Source organism: Pristiophorus japonicus, unplaced genomic scaffold (assembly GCF_044704955.1).
Source record: "Pristiophorus japonicus isolate sPriJap1 unplaced genomic scaffold, sPriJap1.hap1 HAP1_SCAFFOLD_61, whole genome shotgun sequence".
Taxonomy (NCBI): domain Eukaryota; kingdom Metazoa; phylum Chordata; class Chondrichthyes; family Pristiophoridae; genus Pristiophorus; species Pristiophorus japonicus.
The window spans coordinates 1,294,542-1,301,092 of record NW_027254520.1 but is presented as its reverse complement, the minus strand read 5'-3'; positions in this window follow the sequence as shown (position 1 = coordinate 1,301,092).

Sequence of the window (6,551 nt, the reverse complement as noted above, 5' to 3'; positions counted from 1 at the left end):
GAGTCCGGGGATGGTAGGACTGACATATGAGGAAAGACTGGATCGGCTAGGCTTATACTCACTGAAATTTAGAAGAATGAGAGGCGATCTCATAGAAACATATACAATTCTGAAGGGACTGGACAGGTTAGATGCAGAAAGAATGTTCCCGAGATTGGGGAAGTCGAGAACTAGGGAACATATCTTAGGAGAAGGGGTAAGCCAATTAGGACCGAGATGAAGAGAAACTTCTTCACTCAGAGAATTGTGAACCTGTGGAATTCTCTGCCACAGAAAGTTGTTGAGGCCAGTTCATTGGATATATTCAAAATGGAGTTATATGTGGCCCTTTGGGCCAAAGGGATGAAGCGGTATGGCGAGAAGGCAGGGGTGGGGTACTGTGGTTCAATGATCAGCCATGATCTTATTGAATGGCGGTGCAGGCTGGTACGGCTGAATGGCCTGCTCCTACACCTATTTTCTCTGTTTGTATCTTTAATAATTGACCTACTCCTGGAAAATGCACGGCCGGTATATGAGGCTCTCTAAACGCGGAATATTAAGAATTATTTTTACTTCAATGTTTTGTTTCGACCAGTAACTACAAGCTAGGTTCACATCGCACTCTATTTCACACCGATAATATTGTTCTCATTTTCTGTCCTGATTAGATGTCCCAGTGAATGCAGGAGTGCTTGAGAAAATTCCAGCTGTGGACCTAACAGGGATTGTAGACTGAGGAACAACACCAGGTGAACCAGCCCAGGATTGTGAGAGCACCAAACAGAGAAAACTATTGATTCAAAGAGCTTCCATACATCGATAGGGGCGAAAGGTAAGAGAGAGTCCCATTGATTCAGATACGACCTGGTCCTGGGGATGGACTGAGGAGAAAGGTCAGAGAGAGTTCCATTGACTCAAATACACACTGGTCCAGGGCGACTGGGGAGAAAGGTCAGAGAGGGTCCCATTGAATCAGATACACACTGGTCCTGGGGGTCTGGGGAGAAAGGTCAGGGAGTCCCATTGACTCAGATATACACTGGTCCTGGGGATAGACTGTGGACAAAGGTCAGCGAGAGTCCCGTTGATTTAGATACACACTGGTCCTGGGGGTCTGGGGAGAAGTGTCAAAGAGGGTCCCATTGACTCAGATACACACTGGTCCTGTTGGTCTGGGGAGAAAGGTCAGAGAGAGTCCCATTGACTCAGATACACACTGGTCCTGGGGGACTGGGGAGAAAGGTCAGAGAGAGTCCCATTGACTCAAAGACACACTGGTCCAGGGCGACTGGGGAGACATGTCAGAGAGGGTCCCATTGACTTAGATACACACTGGTCCTGGGGACTGGGGAGAAAGATCAGAGAGAGTCCCATTGATTCAGATACACATTGGTCCTGGCGATACAATGGGGAGAAAGGTCAGAGAGAGTCCCATTGACTCAGATACACACTTGTCCTGGGGGACTGGGGAGAAAGGTCAGAGAGAGTCCCAGTCCACGTCACTTTATCAATATTTATCGAATTTTCTGTCTCGCATAATTAGATCTCGTGTAAATGATGGTGTGACAGTGAAAGGTCTACAGCTGGAAGTGAACACGGGTTGCAGACTGAGGAACAACAGCAGGTGAACCATCTATTGCTAAAAACCTTACCTCTGCCTTTGCTACCTCTGGACTTGAATATTCCATCATTCTACTGGTCGGTGTCCCTTCTTACACCCCGTAAATTTGCACTCTTCCAAAACCATGTTGTTCATTTCCTAACTCCTCACAAATTAATGCCAGAGAATAACTTCAACAACTTTTTGGAGAAATCCCTGATTCGAGACTGAATCGCTTGCATTTCCACAATATGGAAAGGACGTTGACAGTTAACGTGCATGAGCGTGTGTCTGAGAATTGTGATTGTAAAACAGCAGCTAAATCTACCAGTTATATATTTATGGTGTCTTGAGATTGTAAGGCACCTAAAGAAAATGAAACAAATCAATGTTATGTCTCCCCTTACTTGGAAGGTACACAATTCAATTCTACATTATGTTATCAGTGGGAAAGTGGAAAATGTCCTCACCCCCTAGCCAGGAATATAAAGGAATGGGCAGTGATTGTAGATAGCAGAGAAAGCATGCTGGCCTTCATAGCGAGATGATGTGAGTATAGGAGCAGGAAAGTCTTCCTGCAGTTGTACAGTGCCTTGGTGTGACCACACCTGGAGTATTGTGTGCAAGTTTAGTCTCCTAATCTGAGGTGGACATTCTTGCTATTGAGGGAGTGCAGCGAAGGTTCATCAGACTGAGTCCGGGGATGGTAGGACTGACATATGAGGAAAGACTGGATCGGCTAGGCTTATACTCACTGAAATTTAGAAGAATGAGAGGCGATCTCATAGAAACATATAAAATTCTGAAGGGACTGGACAGGTTAGATGTAGGAAGAATGTTCCCGAGGTTGGGGAAGTCGAGAACTAGGGGACATATCTTAGGATAAGAGGTAAGCCAATTAGGACCGTGATGAAGAGAAACTTCTTCACTCAGAGAATTGTGAATCTGTGGAATTCTCTGCCACAGAAAGTTGTTGAGGCCAGTTCATTGGATATATTCAAAATGGAGTTAGATGTGGCCCTTTGCGCCAAAGGGATGAAGCGGTATGGCGAGAAGGCAGGGGTGGGGTACTGTGGTTCAATGATCAGCCGTGATCTTATTGAATGGCGGTGCAGGCTGGTACGGCCGAATGGCCTGCTCCTACACCTATTTTCTCTGTTTGTATCTTTAATAATTGACCTACTCCTGGAAAATGCACGGCCGGTATATGAGGCTCTCTAAACGCGGAATATTAAGAATTATTTTTACTTCAATGTTTTGTTTCGACCAGTAACTACAAGCTAGGTTAACATCGCACTCTATTTCACACCGATAATACTGTTCTCATTTTCTGTCCTGATTAGATGTCCCAGTGAATGCAGGAGTGCTTGAGAAAATTCCAGCTGTGGACCTAACAGGGATTGTAGAATGAGGAACAACACCGGGTGAACCAGCCATGGATTGTGAGAGCACCAAACAGAGAATACTATTGATTCAAAGAGCTTCCATACATCGATAGGGGCGAAAGGTAAGAGAGAGTCCCATTGATTCAGATACGACCTGGTCCTGGGGATGGACTGGGGAGAAAGGTCAGAGATGGTGTCCCATTGACTCAAATACACACTGGTCCAGGGCGACTGGTGAGAAAGGTCAGGGAGTCCCATTGACTGAGATACACACTGGTCCTGGGGATAGACTGTGGACAAAGGTCAGCGAGAGTCCCGTTGATTTAGATACACACTGGTCCTGGGGGTCTGGGGAGAAGGGTCAAAGAGGGTCCCATTGACTCAGGTACAAACTGGTCCTGTCGGTCTGGGGAGAAAGGTCAGAGAGAGTCCCATTGACTCAGATACACACTGGTCCTGGGGGACTGGGGAGAAAGGTCAGAGAGAGTCCCATTGACTCAAAGACACACTGGTCCAGGGCGACTGGGGAGAAAGTTCAGAGAGGGTCCCATTGACTCAGATACACACTGGTCTTGCGGGTCGGGGGAGAAAGGTCAGGGAGTCTCATTTACTCAGATGCACACTGGTCCTGGGGATAGACTGGGGAGAAAGGTCAGAGAGAGTCCCATTGACTCAGATACACACTTGTTCTGCGGGTGTGGGGAGAAAATTCAGAGTGTCCCATTGACTCAGATACACACTGGTCCTGGGGGACTGGGGAGAAAGGTCAGAGAGAGTCCCATTGACTCAGATACACACTGGTCCTGGGGACTGGGGAGAAAGGTCAGAGAGAGTCCCATTGACTCAGATACACACTAGTCCTGGGGATAGATTCGGGAGAAAGGTCAGAGAGAGTCCCATTGACTCAGATACACACGTGTCCTGGGGGACTGGGGAGAAAGGTCAGAGAGAGTCCCATTGATTCAGATACACACTGGTCCTGGGGACTGGGGAGAAAGGTCAGAGAGAGTCCCATTGACTCAGTTACACACTAGTCCTGGGGATAGACTGGGGAGAAAGGTCAGAGAGAGTCCCATTGACTCAGATACACACGTGTCCTGGGGGACTGGGGAGAAAGGTCAGAGAGAGTCCCAGTCCACGTCACTTTATCAATATTTATCGACTTTTCTGTCTCGCATAATTAGATCTCGTGTAAATGATGGTGTGATAGAGAAAGGTCTACAGCTGGAAGTGAACAGGGGTTGCAGACTGAGGAACAACAGCAGGTGAACCATCTTATGCTAAAAACCTTACCGCTGTCTTTGCTACCTCTAAACATGAATATTCCATCATTCTCCTGGTCGGTGTCCCTTCTTACACCCCCCGTAAATTTGTACTCTTCCAAAACCCTGTTGTTCATTTCCTAACTCCTCACAAATTAACGCCAGAGAATAACTTCAACAACTTTTTGGAGAAATTCCTGATTCGAGACTGAATCGCTTGCATTTCCACAGTATGGAAAGGACGTTGACAGTTAACGTGCATGAGAGTTTGTCTGAGAATTGTGATTGTAAAACAGCAGCTAAATCTACCAGTTATATATTTATGGTGTCTTGAGATTGTAAAACATCTAAAGAAAATGAAACAAATCAATGTTATGTCTCCCCTTACTTGGAAGGTACACAATTCATTCTACATTATGTTATCAGTGGGAAAGTGGGAAATGTCCTCACCCGCTAATGTGCTCATTCTTCATCATCGCAGGCAGTCTGTCAGAATCGAGGAAAACTTGCTTTCACTCTAAATGTGAGTCCAATATGAGAACCACAATCTCTGTCACAGGTGGGACAGACTTTGGTTGAGGGAAGGGGTGGGTGGCGCTGTTTTGCCGCACGCTCCTTCCGCGACCTGAGCTTGATTTCTGCATGCTTTTCGCAATGAGACTCGAGGTGCTCAACGCCCTCCCGGATGCACTTCCGCCAATTAGGGCAGTTTTGGCTAGGGACTCCCAGGTGTCGGTGGCGATGTTGCATTTCATCATGGACGCTTTGAGGGTGTCCTTGAAAAGGTTCCTCCGTCCACATTCGGCTCGTTTGCCGTGAAGGAGTTCCGAGCAGAGCGCTTGCTTTGGGATTCTTCTGTCAGGCATGTGAACAATGTGGCCCGACCAGTGGAGTTCATTTGTCGGATGCTGACACCATGAGATTTGGTCAATACATTCAAATAGAAGCAGCAACCAGTTCACATCTCCCTGAACACACGGACAATATAACTGCCCATAGAGACCAGAGAAATTACACCCAGCTATATGTTGTGTATGTGAATAGAATTAATATTCATAAAATGCCATAAATTAATACCCAACTCAAAAATATTAAACACACATCTGTGAATAAAAATAATACAATACCGCCATTAAATGGCGGAGCAGGCTTGAGGGGCCAGATGGCCTACTCCTCCTATTTCTTATGTTCTTATGCCAGACGATGTAAAACTGAGTAAAGGATCATTTAATTTATCAATGATCACCCGCTCCACATTTCACTGCTGAATATTCTCTACCTCGGCAATAATGGTTTGGGCCTGCACTGTGAGTAAATCTCACCAATGGTCGCTCCCAGTGCGGAGTCTCGGCCGACTGGAGCCCGTCTGGAACTGGGTTGTGGAGATCAGTGGGACTCACTGGATTTCATTGGGCAGCTGTCTGTGTCATACGCTAATGTAGAGAGTTGATCGTAACACTCGGGAAATGCTCGATCCCAGAGCTAACCGCTGTTGTACTGGGGAGGGAGGATGGACTGGGTATCATCTTTAACAAGGCAATGCCCTCATTCCCATTTTAATATTTCCCTCTGACCCTTCTATTAATATTATATTTATTACAGAGCATCAGAAGCAGGGAACGCCTGTCACCGCCATGGCTGAAGGTCCAAACAGGGGAGAAGATCCAACATCTTCAACAAGAATGATAATGGACACAGCTCGGTTCACATCACCACTCCCAGAGCAGGTACAGCACGGGTTATATATGGAGTAAAGCTCCCTCTAAACTGTCCCATCAAACACTCCCAAGGCATGTACAGCACGGGTTAGATACAGATCAAAGCTACCTCTACACTGTTCCATCGCACACTCTCGGGGCAGGTACAGCTCGGGTCATATACAGATTAAAGCTCTGTCGACAGTATCCCATTAGATTCTCTCAGCACAGGAACATCACGGGTTAGATATACAGTAAAGCACCCTCTACGCTGTCCCATCAAACATTCGGAGGACAGGTACAACATGGGTTAAATGCGGAGTAAAGCTCCCTCTGCACTGTTGCATCAAACAACCCCAGGGCAGGTACAGCACGGGTTAGATGCAGGTAAAGCTCACTCAATTCTGTCAAACCAACCATCCACAGGGTAGTTGCAGCCTGGGTTAGATGCAGAGTAAAGCTCCTTCTGCACAGTTTCATCAATCAGTACCAGGGGCAAATATAGCACGGGGTTAAATACAGAGTAAAGCTCCCTCTACACAGTCCAATTCCAGGTACAGGTACAGTATGGGGTAGACACAGAGTAAAGTTCCCTCTACACTGTCTCATCAAACACCCCCAGGCA